The sequence below is a fragment of the Piliocolobus tephrosceles genome, chromosome 1 (genome assembly GCF_002776525.5).
Source record: "Piliocolobus tephrosceles isolate RC106 chromosome 1, ASM277652v3, whole genome shotgun sequence".
Classification (NCBI taxonomy): domain Eukaryota; kingdom Metazoa; phylum Chordata; class Mammalia; order Primates; family Cercopithecidae; genus Piliocolobus; species Piliocolobus tephrosceles.
Window position 1 is genome coordinate 41985926 of NC_045434.1, and position 20968 is coordinate 42006893.

At 39.1% G+C, this 20968-nt stretch overlaps 1 long non-coding RNA gene across 1 annotated transcript; it reads right to left on the reverse strand.

Annotated features, from left to right (window-relative positions):
* Positions 1-3351: 3351 nt before the first annotated feature.
* Positions 3352-15406, reverse strand: LOC111536928. Its single transcript, XR_002729860.2, has 4 exons — positions 15328-15406; positions 14633-14754; positions 13029-13309; positions 3352-4061 (listed from the first exon to the last, which is right to left on the reverse strand). It is a non-coding gene; the product is annotated as an uncharacterized LOC111536928 (long non-coding RNA).
* Positions 15407-20968: the final 5562 nt, after the last annotated feature.

Below are 20968 nucleotides of genomic sequence, written 5' to 3' on the forward strand. Positions count from 1 at the left end.
GATGAAACAAGAACTAAAATGTCTATTAGTGTGATTTTTATATCTTTCTTAAGGGGAAAAAGACTGACATTTGACACTGCGCTCTTGTTTTGTCTCGCTGATAATAACTGACAGCAATGTTTACTTTTATTACAAATGAAACTATCAGGGTACGTACCTTTTAAGCTCTTTTAATACAATGGGTTTCATCCTTCCAGTGGGAGAGTATGAATTGCCCACTCTGGGTAGGCACATGACTGCATGGCCTGTTGGATACATGGTCACACTTGCTGTACTCTAAATCGTGCCTTTGTGACCTGAAACAGTCAACACTCTTCTTAAAGCTACAGTGTGCCCACACTCGTTGTATTTTTGCTTTGTATGGGATTTCACATTTACTTATTACCTTCTCTATGAATAGTGGCATAACTTATGCATTCCATTTGCCTTTCAGGGAACCTGATGGCTAATTTCAACCTCTTAAAGTAATAAATTATGTTGTAAGATTTTGCTCTTAATGTAGCAGTCCCCCTTATCCTTGGTTTCACTTTCCAAGATTTTGTCAACCATGGCCCCAAAATATTACCTCACTACTCTTGCATTTGGGGGGTACTATTACATAAAATGATAGTTATATGAACACAAGCACTGTCACACTGCAACAGTCTGACAACCCAGACAGCAACTGGCTAATGGCAGTCTGGGCAGGGACAGAGTGGACTGTGCTCCTCAGAATGGTGCACAATTTAAAACTTATGAGTTATTTCTGGAATTTTTTATTTATGTCACAATACTTACGTCATTTACCTCACTTCATCTCATCATGTAGGTATTTTATCATCTCACATCACAAGAAGGAGAAGGATGAGTTCAGTACACTAAGATGCTTTGAGAGGGAGACCATACATAACTTTTATTATTCTCTTAAAATTGTTCTATTTTATTTTATTATTATTATTTTTTTGAGACAGAGTTTTGCTCCTATTTCCCAACCAGGAGTATAATGGCACAATTTCAGTTCACTGCAACCTCGGCCTCCAGGGTTCAAGCAATTCTCCTGCCTCAGCCTCCCGAGTAGCTGGGATTACAGGTGCCTGCCACCACACCCAGCTAATTTTTGTATTTTTAGTAGAGATAGGGTTTTGGCATGTTGGCCAGTCTGGTCTCGAACTCCTGACCCCAGGTGATCTGCCCACCTCAGCCTCCCAAAGTGCTGGGATTACAGGCATGAGCCACAGTGCCCAGCCTGTTCTATTTTTATTATTAAGTTATTGTTAATCTCTTACTGTGCTTAATTTATAAGTGAAACTTTATCATAGGTACTTATGTATAGGAAAAAACATAGTGCATTTACAGTTTGATACTATCTGAGGTTTCAGGCATCCACTGAGGGTCTTGGAACATAACCACCAGACATAAGGGGGTGGGGGTGACTACTGTACTTAGGTAAGCTTTATTTGGAAAGTGCTTAATAAAAATAAAATGTATAAATTTCTTGAGTACCTATTTTGTGTCAGGTCCTGAGAAAGATAAATTAGGAATTGGTGTCAATCTGCCATCTTTTCCTTGTTCACCCTGATCCTGCTTCAGATGTTGTCTCCATCCTTAAGTGATTTGTGTTTTGTTTATCCTTGATGTATTAGTTTGCTAAGGCTGCCATAACAGACTGAGTGGTTTAAGCAACAGAAAGTTGTCAAGCATGATGGCTCACACCTATAATCCTAGCTACTGATGGCGGTGAGAGGATCACTTGAGCCCAGGAATTCAAGACTGCAGTGAGCTGTAATCGTGCCACTGCATTCAGGCAACAGAGTAAGACCTTGTCTCTAAAAAACAAAAACAAAAATCCTCTAGAAATTCGTTGTACAGTTCTGAAGGCTAGAAGTCTGAGATCAAGGTATTGTCAGGGCCCTATTTCTTCTGAAGGCTCTAGACGACTCTCCTAACTTCTGGTAGTTCCTTGACTTGTCAAGATAACTCCAGTTTTCACATGATGTTCTCCCTGTCTGAGTGTCTGTTGTTCAAATTTCCCCTTTTTATATGGATACCAGGGTTAATTGGATTAGGGACCCACCTTACTCCAGTATGATGTCATTTTAACTAAATCTGCAACTACTGTGTTTCCAGATAAGGTCACATTTTGAGGTACTAGGGGTTAGGACTTTAACAAGCAAATGTTGAGGGAACACAGTTCAACTCATAAAACCTTAGTTCATTGTTTCTTAAGTGTGGTCCACTGACCACATTTGTTGGAATCACCTGTGTATTCTTACTAGCAATGCAGGTCCTTAGGCTTTACCCTAGACTAATGATTTTCAAAGGAAGAGAGTAATTTTCCCCTGGGGAATATTTGGCAATCCCTGGAAACATGACTAGGGGAGACTACAGGTATCTAGTGGACCTGGAATGCTGCTGAGCATCCTACAAGGCACAGGACACTGTCCTACAACAAAAAAATGATTCCACCTAAAATGTCAGTCGTGCCAGGATTGAGAAACCCTGTCCTAAAATTGGTAAGTTTAGTCTCTGGGAAAGTGACCTGGAAACCTACATTTTAACAAACACCCTAGCATCTTGTACCCCTACTGAAGCCGGAAAACCACTGCAAATACAAAAGCCTTTTCTAGGCATGTGAACATGCTCCATTTCTCCTCATATATTATTCATCTCTCTTATTTATTAACCATGCTAATGATGATAAGCTGATTTTATTCAATACTACTACTTAGCAATTCAGTTTACCAGTCATAGTCTTAATTTCAGTTGGAATCTTATTTACATTTTAAAACTTCTATGCCACATTACATTATTTTTGGTCAACTGTCTGTATTTTCTGGGTGTCATTTGCTTAATGAAAAACTGTTGCCAATTTGTGACTTGGCAAAGAAAGCAATGCTTTGCCTGCCTCCTCCAGTCTGCTAGTTTCTCCTGTACTCTAAGTGACTGACTCTTCTGTCATATATTTCTTTCATCCCTTGCAGTCAGTGCTGCTGTTCTCAATTTCTTTCTCTTCTTTCCTTTTGGCACTTGAAAATATTTTTGGGTTATATTAATGGTGTCTTAAGAGCCGAAACAAGGAAATGGTAGTGTCATAAAAGGCACAAAAAGCCTAGGGAAAAGTCTTAAGACTTCCATACTTCACTAAAGTAGGTCATTGGAAATTGTGTTACAATGTATAACAAATTGAGAACTTGATGCCTCTGTAAAAAAAAAAAAAAAAGAAAGAAAGAAAAAAATGGCTTTTTAAATTAGTATTCCCTTTCAGAGAAAATCTTCCATTTTCCGGATAAGGCTTCCATAGATACCTCATCGGAATAAGGCAAACTGTGAGTACTTAAAAAAAAAAAAAAAAAATCCAAGGATTTGGGCAAGGTGGCACCTGCCTGCAACCCCAGCTACTAGGGAGGCTGAGGCAGGAGGATCTCTTGAGCCCAGGAATTCAAGACCAGCCTGGACAACATAGTGAGACCCCCTTTCTAAAAAATAAAAAATCCCAAAGTTATAATTCTCCAAATATGTGCCTCAGAATACTTTAGTCTTGAATTATTCCTGGCAGCTATTACATTATCCCAGCAAACTATTTTACTAATGACTTTTTGCCAGTTTTCTAAAGTAATTTCTGTTAAAATTTTTGAGAACAATTCTAGCCTCCTCATCCAACAACCAGGGTTCCCTAATAGTTTCTCTTTCTTTCAACAGTTTCTTAGGAATTAAAACTTCTTATGTCATTCAAACATGTATCCTCTAACATTGTATAACCTTCAAGCCTGCTCTACCTTTGGACATGTCATATTCACCCATGAACTCTGATGTATAGCCTGGGCTTCAATCAAAAAAACTTATTTTTTAATCAACTTGATTGCTGAGAATGAGCAAGGCATGGAATAAGCAGCCTTTATACTAAGCTGAGTTTTTAATGTAGTCACTAAATTAAATGTATAAACAAAAGTGTGGTAACATATGGCACAATCTATACAGTTCAGTTGAGAAAGAGATCTTTTGTTGTGATCACATTCAAAACTGGATACCTGGTGAATGAAAGTTACCCAATATAATTCAGCTGGACTATTCAGGACATAGTGCTACAGGAAACAAAAACAAAAAGAATAATAATTTAACTGGACTAGCTAGCCAACTGTTGCCTGTGTAAAGTGATCACTCAACATGAAGTCAAGAGACTACTTCAATGAAAAAAAAAACAGAAAGCACAGAGCGGTTGGGTTGTAAACACAAGTTCTCCTTTCTTGTATTCTTATTGTCTAAAGAGGAGCAGAGTAAAGTACAAGGAGAAAATCATGTTTTATAAGAGTCGAGTGAACTGGACTTTCTTTTTTCTTTTTTTTCTATTTCTTTTTTCTTTCTTTTTTTTCTTTTTTTTTGAGATAGGGTCTCATTCCAGTCACCTAGGCTAGAGTGCAGTGGCACAATCACAGTTCACTGCAGCCTCGACTTCCCTGTAGCTGGGACTATAGGCACGTGCCACCATCCCCTGCTAATTTTTGTATTTTTTGTAGAGACAAGGTTCTGCCATGTTGCCCTTGAACTCCTGAGCTCAAGCACTCTACACACCTTGGCCTCTCAAAGTGCCTGGATTATAGACATGAGCCAGGGCACCCGGCCTGAATTAAGCTTTCTAACTATGAAAGAAAGTCACAAAACCGTTAGCTAGAAGTTCCTGCGCCTTGAAAATAATTCCTCCTACTGTACTACTCCAAAATCGATACCATTGGGGGAAGAATTATTGAGTGAAATGTTTTCTTTCCCAAACATCTCCAATATCTTACTAAAAAGAAAAATGTGAAAGGAAAACTGTTGCGGCAAGATATTGTACCAACAGGCCTCATTTGGGTCACTATGCCTTAGTCACCCTTGTCCCACAATAGCACTTCTCTGTTCTCAATACCTTGCTCCTATCCTTTTAGACCCAGTTAGTACCTTTTCACTTCCAAGAAGTGGGCTAGTGTAATGGAAAGAATGCTAGGCTTGAAGCCTATTCTCAAATCTTGGCTCTGTTACTCAACTACCTAAGTCAGATCTCTAGTCTTCTTGGTGATTGTTTTCTATACTTTAAAATGGGAGCAATAAAACTTATCTCACAGAATTAAAGTTGGTGCAAATGTTTACTTCTAATGGCCAAAACTGCAATTACTTTTGCACCAACTTGGCATATAGTGTTATGAGTAAATATTTGTTTACTTATTTATTTTAAGGCTTCTTCCAATTACTCCAGCATATATAGCTTTTCTTCCAAATCTGTGAACCCTGACACATCATTAGTAACAGTTATTTGATACTTAATCCAATGCAGGGTACTTTTTTACTTACAAATTTAAGAATTAAGTGAGGCTAGGCGCCGTGGCTCACGCCTGTAATCCTAGCACTTTGGGAGGCCAAGGTGAGTGGATCACGAGGTCAGGAGATCGAGACTATCCTGGCTAACACGGTAAAACCTCGTCTCTACTAAAAATACAAAAATTAGCTGGGCGTGGTGGCACATGCTTGTAGTCCCAGCTACTTGAGGGGCTGAGGCAGGAGAATCACTTGAACCCAGGAAGCAGAGGTTACAGTGAGCCAAGATTACAATCTTTGAGTACATGGCAGCAGTCCAGACTTCTAAGTGGGCTGTGCCTCAGATCTCAGAAGTGTTGACTGAATTCATGTCTTAATCGTCTGTGCCTCTTGTAGCTCTCTCTGTTAATAGGAAACTATTGTGGGAATGAAAAGGGAAATGTATTTTGTTTTGTGCTCTATGGGGATAAAGACCATGGTTCATTTTGCATCTAACCTTAGTTTTTATCCCAGTGTTTTTGCACGTAATTTTTATCTTCTAAAAAAATAGACACATTGAACTTTTAGAAGTGATTTTCTTTCTAATTTTTTTTTTTGTTTGTTTTTTTGAGACAGAGTCTTGCTTTGTCACCATGCTAGAGTGCAGTGGTGTGACCTCAGCTCACTGCAACCTCTGCCTCCCAGGTTCTAGCAATCCTCCTGCCTCAGTCTCCCTAGTAGCTGGGACTACAGGCACCTGCCACCACACCCCGCTAATTTTTGTGTTTTTAGTAGAGACGGGGTTTCCCCATGTTGACCAGGATGGTCTCGATCTCCCGACCTCGTGATCTGCCCGCTTCGGCCTCCCAGAGTGCTGGGATTACAGGCGTGCACCACTGTGCCCAGCCTAGAAGTGATTTTCTTTATTTCAATTGAATAGGAAATTTACTTTTCTGCAAATAACTAGTATTTTCTTTGCTTTTAAGGGGATCCTGTCAAATTTTAAAATGCTTTCTTCAAGAACTTATAGTGTCTTAAATGATTCAGGATCTACTGAGTCATAAAACTTTTATTAGTTTTACTCTATCTGGAATGAATTTTATTAGTTTTACTCTATCTGGAATGAATTTTATTAGTTTTACTCTATCTGGAATGAATTTATGGATGTCCAATTTGCATGTTAAGTATAAATGAAAGAGAAAAATATTTTATATATGTTTTTTAAAGTACCAGATTGTCTACTGGGAAATTAGCTTCATTAATTGACCATATTGTCACTACTGTATATAGAAATTTCTAGATAATTTCTTATTGGTCTCCCTAAGTTTAAAGCATGATGCCCCCTCACCCAATGGAACAGTAATGTAGACATGCCTTAGAAAAGCCAGTTACATATAGGTTAAGAAAATCTTCAAAGATCCCGAAGAACCATGGTCATTTCTTTGCCATACTTAAAGTGGTATAAAGAATGAAATTCAAGTTATTGAAAGGTTAGGCCAATCAGAATGAATTGAAAGCTTTTTAGAATATTTGTTTTACAAACAAAAGGGTACAGTGCTTCCTGTGTTACTTCCAAATGAGCTGATAGACTTAGAAAAAGTGTCTCGAATTCAAGTTACCATTTTAGACCATGAGGTGACACACCAAGGATGATCCGAGAAGTGCCATAGAACAAATCTAGCTCCCAGTGACCTTTGAGCTGCCATACATGCTCTGGACTCCCAAACTCTAGACTTCCTCTATGTGAAAAGGAAACAAACTTTGGTTTAAGTCAAAAATGGAAATGGAAATAGCCAATTTAGTGATCTCTGTCACTTTTTAGAAGTATCCTTTTTGTATCCTATCCTTTCTGTTCAATTTATTTCATTTTATAATACACTAGCTGTTTGTATTTCCTTGAGTCCACACTGTGCATTTGAAGCTAGCAAAATGCAAACATAGTTTCAATGCTAAAGATTGGTTACTCATTCTATCAAGTTTGCAATAAGTTGTTTGTAGGTGACTCTTATTAAAAGTCAAGACCATATACAAAGTCTACAATCTCAGATTTTAAACTTTGCAATTTAGAAGGTTAAGCCCTACCCCACCTCCCTCTTATCTGACCACTAATCTAATACCACATCATTTTTGCTCTCCCAAATGGCATATTAGACTACTTAATGGGCTACAGCAAATATTTACTGAGTGTCTGTTTTGTGTGAAGCATTGTGCTGAATACTGTGAAGTTTACAGATGTGTTGTGAAGTTTTTGATTTATTAGAAAGTAACCAGTTTATTGAATAGGGTAGAATCTGTGGGGTACAAATGGGGAGCGGGTTTATTTTTTTCTGATCTTCAAACATTCACTGATAACGCTCATTCTTGCCTTATAGATAACCCTTAAGATCCCAAATTTTTTTTTCATTTTCAGATAGTAAAAGAAAAACAAATACAGTTAGGTCTAAATCAAGACTTTAATCTCACATGTAATTCAAAGTTTTCCCGGCCTCCCCCACCTCCCAAGGCTCGGGCACCCACGGTGGGCATGGGGAGTGTGATCTTTCTCTGACTTTTAATTTACTCTTTACCACATAGTAGTAAATGGCAACTCCATTTTAATCTATCTTCTTAATTCCTGCCACTTTCCTTGCTGCTCATTTCTTTCCAGTTCCAGTGTCTTTCTTTCAATCCCAGAATATAATAATCATGTTCCAAGAACCTTTGGATTTACTCTTCTTTCTGCTTAAAGCTTTTCCCTCCAGCTAGCTGCGTGGCTTGCTCCCTCACTTTTAAGCCTCTGCTCAAATGTTGCCTTATCAGCAAGGCCTTCCCTAAGTACCCAGTCTCAAGTGGCTATGCCCACAACCATCATTTCCTTACTCTGCTTTATTTTTCTCATCTCACCATCTGATAAATTATACTTCTGCTGGGAAGTTAGGTGTCTGTTTCACCTTCTGCAGGTGCCTCCCATCTTTATGAGGGAGGTTGGGAGATAACACACTGTATTAGTCCGTTTTCAAATGGCCATAAAGAACTGCCTGAGACTGGGTAATTTGTAAAGGAAAGAGGTTTCATTGACTCACAGTTCAGCGTGGCTCAGGAAGCCTCAGGAAACTTTCAATCATGGCAGAAGGCGAAGAAGAAGCAAGTCACCTTTTTCACAAGGTGGCAGGAAGGAGAAGTGCTGAGTGAATCAGGAAGAGCCCCTTACAAAACCATCAGATCTTGTGAGAACTCACTGTCACGAGAACAGCATGGGGGAAACCGCCCCCATGATTCAGTTGCCTCCACCTGGTCTCTCGCTTGACACGTGGGGATTATGGGAATTATAATTCAAGATGAGATTTGGGTGGGGACACAAAGCCTAACCGTATCCCCCTTCTCCCCTCTATGAGGAGGGGTGAAAAAAGGCCAACACATTCTTTACTCTTGAATTCCTGTTCTCTTTGACTTTGGCATATAGAATCTGTAGGTAAGAGTTTTATAAATACTAGACTGATCTGGCTTTTTATGCTAAGTAGCGTGGATGTGTCAGACACTTCTCTTTAGAATATGGGGATAATTGTTTCTTATTTTCAGCTTTGAGACTTAGGCTAAAATATAAAGAAAACAAAACTTCATGCAGCATGCTGTTGAATAAGAACCTTCTCACAAATAAAGCTAGCATGCTTTAATTGTCACAAAGAGAACACTTGAATTTGAGATAACCATGATGATATGACAGATGGCTCCATGAATTCAGGATGTCTAATTTTTAAGAACTAGGATCTGAGGTATTTACATAGCTCAAAAGCAATATAAAATTTGTTATGCAGTTACCATGGTGGAAATTTATTGTTTCTGGCTGTCTAGCATTCACTCCTCTTTTTGGGACCACAACCCTTTGGCCACAGTGAATGTTCGTTAATGGATATGTGACCAAAATTGATGCAATTAGAATGAATCCTTGCACATTGACTGGACAGGAATCTGGGACATATATGCCTGGTGTTGCTGGGGCCATCATGTGGAGAGAAGCTGCCTTTGAGTAAAGCAATGAAGAGGAAAGGGGTTGTAAGATGAAGAGAGGCCAAGGCCAAGGTACAGTGACATTGGTCCTGGATCCAGTCATGAAGTCAGTGCTCACTTATACTTACATAAGTCAAATAACTTCCTTTTCTTTTTCTTTCTTTTTTTTTTTTTTTTTTTAAGTGAAGTCACTTGGCTTTTCATTACTTGTAACTCAATAGTCCTGGCTGTTGCCATGCATCTCGCTTCTCAACTTAAACTGTTGCCTGTGGTGCATTGTCATCAGAACTGCTATGTTCTTGGCATATTTTCTCAAGATGGACTTATTCCAGTGAGTGCAGATAATTGAAAGAATCTATTAATGTCCCATTCTGGGATTCTCCTGGTTACTGGGAACAAAAAAATATGTATATAGTTAATTGTTTTGAGAAATTCACCAACATTATGTTTGGATGCATGGTTGTTTGTGATTCTGAATTTTACTGTTCTATATATATGGCTGGAGAAATTTTCTTATTCATTTTCCATAATAATCCAAAATAGCAGGTTTGGCTGGGTACGGTGGCTCACATCTATAATACCAGCACTTTGGGAGACTGAGGAGGGTGGATCATTTGAGGTCAGTAGTTTGAGACCAGCCTGACCAACATAGTGAAATCCCATCTCCACTAAAAATACAAAAAAATTAGCTGGGCATGGTGATGCATGCCTGTAGTCCCAGCTACTCGGGAGGCTAAGGCAGGAGAATCACTTGAACCTGGGAGGTGGAGGTTGGAGTGAGCCAAGATCACACAACTGCACTTCAGCCTGGGCAACAGAACGAGACTCTGTCTCAAAAAAAAAAAAAAGTAGGTTTGCTTTATTTATTTATTTAGAGACAGGGCCTGGCTCTGTTACCCAGGCTGGGGTGCAGTGGCATAATCTTGGCTCACTGCATCCTCTACCACCCGGGCTCAAACCATCTTCCACCCCAGCCTCCTGAGTAGCTGGGATCACAGGTGCACACCACCATGCCCAGCTAATTTTTGTATTTTTTTTAGAGATGAGGTTTCACCATGTTGCCCAGACTGGTTTCCAACTCATGAGCTCAAGCAATCCGCCTGCCTTGGCCTCTCAAACTGCTGGGATTACAGGCATAAGCCACCATGCCCAGCCTACATTATTTTTAGTAATCATTTTCACTAGTCTTTATAAAGTATGTGACTATCCTTATTAATGTTTTATGTTCTGATATATGTTATATACCTAACTGTAAAGGTGCTAAAAACATTTTCTTTTACAGAACCCAAAGTCCTTCAACATTAAAAAGAATGTGTTCCTCCTAGTGCCTGAAACATAGTTCTCTAATAAAAAGAGTTCTAAAGTAATAGCCCAGTCAAAATGGTTTACGTCTTTGAGAATTCTTAGCAATGCTACTATTGGGAGACTTTTCTGGAAGATGTCTGAAATTATCACTAATACTGTGACTTTATACATCCACCAAAGTTCTGACATTATTTTTTTGACGGTTGTGCCTTTAGTGACTCTATTTCATTAAAAAATACTTGTTTGAAAGATCCTATAAATGACTGCCCACTGATGTGGGATAGAGGTCACTTCTCAACGTAGTATTTTTTTTTTTTTTTTAAGCAGTATTTCTTATAGGAGTCTTATTGATCACATAGTAGTTACAAGCATGTCAGATGTGATGACATATACAATCTAAACCAGACAGGCTGATTAAGAATCTACATAATGTTGGCTGGGCGCGGTGGCTCACACCTGAAATCCCAGCACTTTGGGAGGCCGATGCAGGCAGGTCACCTGAGGTAGGGAGTTTGAGACCAGCCTGACCAACACGGAGAAACCCTGTCTCTACTAAAAATACAAAATTAGCCAGGCGTGGTGGTGCGTGCATGTAATCCCAGGTACTCGGGAGGCTGAGGCAGGAGAATTGCTTGAACCCAGGAGGCAGAGGTTGCGGTGAGCTGAGATTGTGCCATTGCACTCCAGTCTGGGCAACAAGAGTGAAACGCCGTCACAAAACAACAACAACAACAAAACAACAAAATACATAATGTAAAAGTATAGTCCATATCGAAAGTGAGACATGGACAGACAGCTGCAGTGGGGAGAGTAGGTGATGGGAATCCCTTTAATGATCACTTGAGGGCTCATGTACAGTTATATTGCTTTTCCCCGTTCCATTACGGAAAATAATTTTCACTAACAGATACAGGTATTCCGTACACATTCAGTACATAGAGTAAATTATGACCTGCTACATGTACAACCTAAAGTGGTATCACTGTGATCTTTCTGTGATACTCCCAAGAAAATAGTGAATAGTGAACCCCATGTAGGCAGTGGGAAGCACTGGTCACTTATTCTAGTGTGAGCTTGGAAGATGTTTAACTCTTGACATTAATATTTGTAAAGAGCATATTTCCTTTTGCTATGTTTTCCTCACAACTGACCTGCACTCAGAGTGGGGGAAATTTTTTTACTTTTTTATTTCCATAGGTTTTGGGGGGAACAGGTGATGTTTGGTTACATGAGTAAGTTTTTAGTGGTGATTTGTGAGATTTTGGTGCACCCATCACCCAAGCAGTGTACATTAAACCCAATTTGTAGTCTTTTATCAGAATGGATAATTTTGATAGTTGTTTGACCTAAAAGTAATAACTGAACTGCTTTTTAATAATATATTTTAGTCACATACTTAACACAAAATGTGGGTCATCTATAACTTTGTGCTAAGAGGTAGAAAGGAATGTGTCTACATTTTAATGATTTTAGTTTTCATTTTCTGTAGTTTCTAATACTGTCATAAAGAATGAAATGGATACAACTGCTTCTTCATTTACCAAAGCAGGCAGTAGTTTGAGCTCTTAGATTAGAGAAAATACAAAACAAGAAATGCCCCTCTTTTTCTCTAGGGCTTTTAAAGAAACTAGACCAAATTTATAAATTACTCAAAGTTCATATAGAGTAGTGGTGTTCTTCTGTGTAACTGTCTAAAGAGCAAATCAAATAAGAAATTTCTAACACTGCAAGAGCATTGCCTTTTGGTATATTTCTATTAAGAATTAGGAATCTTTAACAGCAGTTCACAGTCTCGTTTTCTTATATGCCCCCATTTTCCCTGCTTTGTGCTTATGGCATATGTATTTTGGAGCGGGTTGCTGGACAATTTATGCTTAGAGATCTTCTCAAGCAGATTTCTCTAGTTAGGTAAGAACCCTTCTGATAAAACGTGGCAGGTTCTATGAACCTAAAGAGAAGACTCGATGTCTCTCTGAATGCCTTTAAGTTACTGCTCAAATTACAAGTGCCTATTTGGGGGTGGAAAAAAAGGAGCATTAAAAGAACTTGAAGAATTATTTCACTGGCAACTTAGAATGCAAAATATTTTATTTTTGAACTTTTAAAATTTGGAAACAAGATAGCCTAGGATAAATAATATAGTTTTCTAAAATTGATTGTGCTCATTAAGAGCTCAGTTTTTCTGCTTTAAATACAAACACAACTTTCTAAACTCCTAGTTGGCAACACTGCTGTTTTGATGATCTGTGATTAGATGAACTGATCAGTCTCAATTGGTAACATCTCCTTTTTTATCCTTCCCCCGCCCCCAACTCTGGGAAGGATTTAAACATTCTAGAATAGATGCATTTTGTGTGTGTGTGTTTCTAGTCTTATACTGATAGCTTCACTCCAAATGTCTCTCTAGAGGTGTATACTGTCACATATAGGAATCCGTCTTCATCCCTCTCACCTTCATACACTTCAGAAATCAGCATGGAAATACTCACCAAGCTGTCTCAGCTCACCACTAGGAAGAGGGCTTGATTACCATCCAGCTGTAAGGGCGTTCTAATTATCTTGACGAGTTTACTCATGTTGACCTGATCACGTACAAAATTACTTGGTTTTCCAGGCCAGGAAGCTGCTTCTCACCTCTGTGTCATTCTTTTGCCACTGGGATTTTGGTAAGACGCTGCTGTCAGGTAAGTGGGACATCTACTCTTTGTTTAAAGGAGTGGCACTGCTTGAAGGTCTTCTCCAATCTCATGCCACGCAAGGCTGGCAAGGGCTGTGGCCTAGTAGAGGACCCTGGCCACTCTGGGTGGCGACAGCAACTGCTGCAGATCTGACTTGGGCAACAGAACCTTCCTTTGTCCAAAGTTCTGACTTCAATTTCCTGCTTTTATTTTTAAAATAAAATGTTTGTGGGAAGAAATACCAAAATTTGATAATGAGTTTTGAAATGAAATTCATTGTAGATTCAGTCAGAGGGAAAAACCTTGAGGCTCCAGATACCATAAAATACGCACAGGGTCACGTTTTGGGTTCCTTCTCATAGGAATGTGGAGAAATCAGAGAGGTTCCTAGTAAAATATTACCAGGTAGAAAATAGGATAAATAAGGAAAGTCCTCATGGTTCCTTTGCTAAAAAAGGAAAAGTTGATCCCAAAGTCTCAAGTCTGCTTGTTTAATTCCTTAAGCAAATGTTGATTACATGCTTATCATACACCAGGTACTGTGGTAAGGTTTTGTCCTATGGAGTCAAAGTTAGATATTGAAATATATCTAATATGTATTAGATACATATGTGATATGCTGAGGGAAGATAGATTCCAAATGCTATTGGAGCCTGGAAGAAGGGCAGCTGAGCCAGTGATCAGGGAAGATTCCAGAGAAGGTGGGGTTTGACATGAGACTTAAAGATAGGTATGAGTTTACCTGGTGGATAGGGGAAGGCATTTTAGAAAACATGTGCAAAATAAAGCAGTATATTTGAGGACTCCTAAATAGAATATGATGGAGAGAGGGTAAGAAGAAAGCAGGTTGGACACCAAAGAAAGGGAGGGGAAGCTGGCACAGTAGTGCATACCTGTAATCTCAGCTACTCAGGAGGCTGAGACAGGAAAACTGCTTGAGCCTAGAAGTTCCAGATCAGCCTGGGTGATATAGCAAGACCCTGTCTCTTAAAACAAAACAAAACAAAAACGAAGGTGAACAGGGAAAAGGCTGCCTTGCTTGCAACTGTTATTCCTTAGAATTTGAATTGTCTTATTATTATTATTATTTTCACTTTTTAGAATCAGGCAACAACCCATTCTATGAAATAGAAAGGGCAGTCCCAGCATTTGGATTGTCTTAAAGGCAATGAGAAACTAATTAATCTAGGGAGGAATATTCTCATATTTGCTTTTTTTTTTTTAAGCCTTTGTGGATGGTTTTCTTAAAGAGAAGACTGTTGACTTCTCCATATCCACAAGGGAGAGGGTAAGAGGGAAAAGATAACATGCAGGGAATGAATTGTTGCAAGAGAGAGTTCGATTAGACAAAGGAAGAACTTGACCCTGTGGGGATTAAACAGAGGTTATGAAGGGAGTTGGTAGCCTTTTCAGACCTGAGGATGTTTTATAAAGGGTGGTCGTTGTCTTTCACAGTGTAAGTTTTGTTTTTGGTTGAGGCAAGAGGTTGGACGTATTCAGACTTCCTACAGCATGTTCTTTAGAAGAGTCATTCCATCTGTTAACAGATAACAGAAAACAAAGTTTCAGTGCTCCCCAGAAGTTTGGCTTAGGCACAACTGAATAGGCCTATCTATTTACTGCACTATTTTTTAAAACGACATTTAAGGTGATAATGTAAACTGAATATTTGAGTAGAACATTAGATTCAGGGTCTCCAAACTTGATTCCAGGATCCCTTTTATATAGGGAACTTATGGTCTTCTGTTCTAAAGAGCACTTTTGGTAAAATACTGAACCAGATACATTTGATTCTGTTACAAACTCTAAGATTCTTCCTTAGGTTCTGAAATCCTTAAAAAATATAAGATTTGGAGTTACTTTTCCATAATGCTTATTCATCATGAAATTATGCTCATTCATTCAATATCTGCCTTCTCTGGGGCAAATATAAGCTCTCAAGTCTGTTGATATTTAATAATAACTATGCAGTGACTATTTTTCAGAGTCCTGAAGGATGGATAAGTCAGATAAAATATGAACAGATATAATGTCCACCTTAAACTCAAATCAAACTAAAATCCTAAGGGCCAACTTAGTAGAAAGTTTGGGAAACAGCAGGTCTACTCACTTCAAAGAATGAAAGGAAAAGAGGGAGTAGATAAACCATCCCTTATCTCTACACCTGAAGATATTTCTTGGTACATGTCAAAACTCAGGAGGTTAGAATTCTAATGTGTATTCAAAGAGAGATGGAACTCTGGAGTCATCTAAAGAATGTTGCCATTGGGAATGTAACATTTAAGTACCAGGAATAACATTTGGGATCCTCAACAAACTCTGAGGCCAGTGCAGTAGCACATGACTGTAATCCCAACTATTTGGGATGCTGAGGCAGGAGGATTGTTTGAGCCCAGGAGTTCAAGGACAAAATGGTGAGCCCTCGTCTTCAAAAAAAAAAAAAAAAAAGCCCCAATACAAAAAACCCTCAAGAACTACTTTTCAGTGATCAAATCTAATCCTGGGGTCGAAAATAGATTTTTTCTTTCTTCTGTGCATATGTTTACCCAAGCAAATAGATTTTAATTGAGATATTTAGATGTCACTTCTAATTAGTTGTCAGTGTTGCCTGGAGTATTACGATGAGAAGAATTGAGACTGAACCTCAACTGAATCCATGAAACAAATGTGGCAGTTGATGAGCAATATCTGCCTTATCTGGGGGAAGTGTGTGAAGCTCCCCATCCTTGTAGTTGCCATCCCCTTTCTAAGTTATGCTTGGAAGTATGTTAGGTTGTAAAGGGTGCTATGAGCTGGATTGGATCAGAAACAAAAATTTGAGACATAGAATGATTCACAAGATCTTGTCAAATCATGCAGAATGTATATAACTTTATAGGTCTAGAAGAAACTGGTGTACAAGAGAGCCAAGTAACATTGATTTAGATGAGAAGTGTGAACTTTGCAGAAATGTGGTACAACCCATGGAAAGGAGTCCTTGACAAAGAAGTTTACAAATATCTTTTAGCACATGAAGTGTACGTCTTCAAATTTTGTATAGTGTCTGTATGAGAATTTCTGCTGGAGATTGTATACTTGGTCTTTCCTATGAATACATCAAATTCATGTTAATATCTGTACTTTTCCAAGCAGTACTGAAAATTCTTGATGAAGTTCTTAATATAAATAATTTTCCTTCCTTTTGCAAATGGGGCCTCTGTTACCCGTAGGGATCCCCCAGTGTCCTACAACAGGTGATACTATCAAGTGGAGGTATACTAGGCTGGGAATGAAGGAAGAAAACTAGTACTTATTGTGTCATTGTTGATCACACAGCATCCAGACAAATCCCTGCCACCATCTCCTAGTAGGGCTTGTCCTATTGATGGGTGAGCTGCCACCCAAGTGGAGTGTTGCACCTGGTGAGTCAGGAAGAGTTACAACTTCACACCCAGCTTGTTGTCCACATCCAGTTCTGTTTCTTAGCCAAATGACATAAAAAACAACTTGAGAAAAATACAAAGTAATGTCCTTCTGAGAGTTTACTTGCAATAGTGTCTGGTTTGTGGCTAGAATTCTGGACTTGAAATTAGGAGAGCTGAGCAGAAACAGAAATGGAAATGTCTGTGTTCCTTTCTCAGTTTGACCAGGCACTGCTTCAGAACTTTTGACAATTCAACTTTGCTGGACCTCAGTTTCCTCATATTTGATTGGGAAGAGAGGGAGGCTAGAGGCGGAGACAAAGAAGGGATTGTCTATTTAATGACTTCTAGACATTTTATCTAAAGTGTTACCTGCATTTCCCCAGGCCATGCCCAATGAGCTCTCAAGAGCAGCGATGAGATGCTGATCCTACAGATTGGATGAAATAGAGGGAGCTAGAACCACATACATCCCACTCCCCGCAACTTCTCCCAACTAATGTAGAAGGTTCCCAAGGTTCGTCAGACAGCGATTTGAATTTCTGTAGTCTCTCTGGCTACCTTGTGGTATTTCTGGTGCCCTGTGGCTCTTGACATAGGTACTATAATGAAGCTAGTACTTCACCCCTCATTTGTCTGTCTTAAAACTGTGCTGGTTTGAGCTGTTTCCCACAGATATCTGGGTGATGTGGCTCTATGTTATTTACCAGCCCTATTTGTAAGCTTATTTTTCCCCTGAAATGGACACAAGTTCCTGAGGATTGGGCTGGGAATAATCTAACTCCATTCAAAGTCACTTTTCCTTAAGAAGACCTGTGCTTGTCATTAAATCGTATGTATAAGCTGGCATAGACCTTTCAGTTAAGTTCCTTAGACCAATAGTCTTCAAAGTTTTTCCTCTCAAAAGCTTTAAAAGACTTCTAAAACTTAATATCTCTTTGCACATTTTCAAGTCAACATGAACATATTGTATAAAGGATCTATTTTGTGTTGTCAACAGACAAAATTACAACAAACAGTTTAAATAGCTCAGTTGGCTGTATTGTGGTTCTAGAATTGGGCAACACTTCATACCATAAAAATATAATAAGTGTTCTGATGAGCTGAGCAGAAGGAGTTAGCTTTGTAGGCAGAGGACGGCTGAAGAAAGCAGAAGCAAAGAGAGCAAAGAGTATATTAGTCATTCCACAGCTATTTTTCTGTAAGGCAGAATAGAGAAGCAGAATAATAGAAAAAAATGTGGCTTCCATCTGTAATCCCAGCTACTCAGGAGGTTGAGGTGGGAGGATCACTTGAAGCCAAGAGTTCTAGGCTACAGCGATCTATGATCGTGTCACTGCACTCCAGCCTGTGTGACAGAGCAAGAACCCCTCTTAAAAAAAAAAAAAAAAAAGACACACACAGAGAGAGACATAACTGATTAGTTAACATCAGGCTACTTCTTTTGTGTGTTTTTTTTTCAAATTTATTAAGTAATGAAACAAAAGATTGAACAGTTCTTACATAGGCTTTATTTAAAAAAGAAAAAAAGAAAAATTGTCTTGAAACTACTCCTAAGTATTTTGAAAAACTACCTTTTAAAAGTAGCTGGCCAAGAATCCAGAAAAACTTTTTGTTTTAGAGAATCTCTCTCCCTCTTGTTTTTCTGTTCTCTTACCTGATGTCAGTCATTGTATTTGTTTTTCCTGGGCAGTCAGAAATCAGATTTTACTTTGAAACTAAGACACTCATTTTTTTGTCTTTAAAAAATGTTAATTATATTGTTTGGTTTTGGGTACTATCTTTGGGTAAGTTGACAATTTCTACGTTTTTTGTTAATTAAAAATTATTAGTTTTACTGCCTCTATATCCACTTGTGTAAAAAAGGATAGTATCTAATTATATTTTAACTTACCACTTTTTAAAACTTTTAACTGTTTATATGTTTAAGGATTTAAGTAGAAGTTTTTCGTGCTGATTGAAGATTTAAACTGGCTTTTTTGGAAAATCAGCTGTTATCTCTTTCTCCCGATTTCTCAGAAGGTCAAATAAATACTTAGAGTTTGGTAGAGGGGAACTTTAGTATGAGTGATCCCATTATGATTTTTTGTCTGGTCTGTTGAGGCCTGGTGCAGAAACTTAGTCTGAAACAATGGCCTCCTGTGATTTTTATTTAGCAGTATTATCTTCATGCTTTAAATACCTTTTCCTTAAAATCACAGAGTTTCAGATTTGTTTCAGGTCAGGAATTGTTCATAGAGCAAATTATCCGATCAAATTAGACTGGCTGTTTCTGTCAGGAAAAAGTTGACTTTATTGATTTATTTTTACTGAAAATGAATGTGATTACATGCATGTCTGTGCAACCTCACTTCTGAATGTAAGAGACACAATGTTGGGGAGGGTAGGAGAGAGAATCAGGGAAAAGGCATGGAGCCTTGCTGCGGCTTTCTTCACCTTGCCCTACCTCTCCCGAAATCTCCATTCCCTGGTCCCTCTGCTTGGTGGCCCAGAGGTGTTTACCCCTGGAGCAAGCACACAGGAAGCTTAGGTCCCAGTGGGGCTTTGCCTTCACTTTCTTTTACAAAGTGGTTGCAGAGCCTTTGGTTGGCAGACAGGATGTGGGAAAGGGAACCACAAGCTGCTGCAGACTTCTCTTCTGTAGAGCAGTGTTATGAGAGGACACGTGGGAACTGAGGATTTGAACATTGATTCTATTAAAGCTACTCATGCCTGTGAACCCTTGGGAAGTCTTTATATTCCCAGAGTTATGAGTACCCCAGTTTGAAGACCACTTCTTTAGACCCCACCACTTACTCCAGTTGAGTCTGGGACATGTCCAGGAAGATCTGATTGCAGCTCTTAGATTAGGCCTTCATGTTTGTTAAATATTTACAGTGTACCACGCAGCTTACTTTTATAAGTTTGTCTTCCTGAAGACCTTGTTACAGATAACTGTGTCATCCAAACTCAGGTAGCAGAAGACCCAAGAGCCAGACTGGGGTACTCCTAGGGCCTAAATCAACTTTTGTTCCTGCCACAAAAACTTGCTTAGTTGCTTAAGACATGGTCAGCTGAGCTTGTGGATTAAAAGGAGGATCTGAAAGGAAACCTCAGCGTTTGTAGACCATTTCCTGCTTGTGGTTTCCAACTTAAGGAGAGAAACTGCCTTTTTACAGCCATATCTGTGACAGTGCCTTTTTAGGGCTGTATCTGTGCTACTGAATCTCCCCTTGACCAAACCTTAGTCAGGCCTCTATGGCCTTGGGCAAGTCCCCCAGGTGTCCAATTTTAGCAAGAATCCTGCTGAATCAGTTCAGCCAGAATTTCCCACCTTAATATCTGATCATCCTCAAAATCTGATCAGCATTCTCATCCTCCACCATGCACTACGTAACATCAGATCACCCTGACCTGCCTTCAGCAAGAATCCCATTATGTTTGTTTAACCAGCAAATCCCCTTACCGTTGATGCTTTCTCTTGGCAGTTTTCCATCCACCTACTCCTGCACTGTGCTCCTTGTCTATAAATCCCCCCTTTTTCTTGTACTTGGAGTTGAACCTGATCTCGTTCCCCTGATAACAAAAACCTCATTGTAATAGTGCCCCCCACCCCACCCTGCTTGAATAAAGTCTTCCTTACCATCTTTAATAAGCGTCATGAATTTTTTTTTTCTTTAACACCCTAGTAGGGCTTTAGATACCCTTGGAAGCAATTTGATTTACTCAGATCTGCATATTATTTTGATGTGGTAATTTATAAAACACAGACTTGGTATCTTTGTGTTTCTGTAAAGCAATACCTAAGGCAGGATATGTATAAAGAGGTTTATTTGGCTCACGGTTCTGCAGACAATACAAGAAGCATGGCGGCAGCATCTGCTTCTGATTAGGGCCTCAAGAAACTTCCACTCATGGTGCAAGGTGAAGGGGAGCTGCCACGTAGAGATAACATGGTGAAGAGGAAGCAAGAGAAAGGGAGAAGGTGCCAGGCCCTTTTCTAACAGTTAGCTCTTGGGGAAACTCTTGCGGGAATTCTTGTAGTAACTAATAGAAGAACTCACTCCTGTGAGGATGGCACCAAGCCATTCATGAGGGATCCATCTCCATGACCCAAATACCTCCCATTAGGCCCCACTCTGAGGGCAGGGTGGCAGTGGGGGTGGGTGGGGATCGAATTTCAGTATGAGGTTTCCAGGGTCAAGCATTCAAACGATAGCACTTGGTAATTCATAAAGCAATTTTCTAGTTTTTTAAAATTTACTAAGTAATGGAACAAAAGATCCAACAGTTCTTACATAGCCTCTATTTTAAAAATTGTCTTAAAATTACTCCTAAGGATTTTGAAAATCATTTCCCTTTAAAAATAGC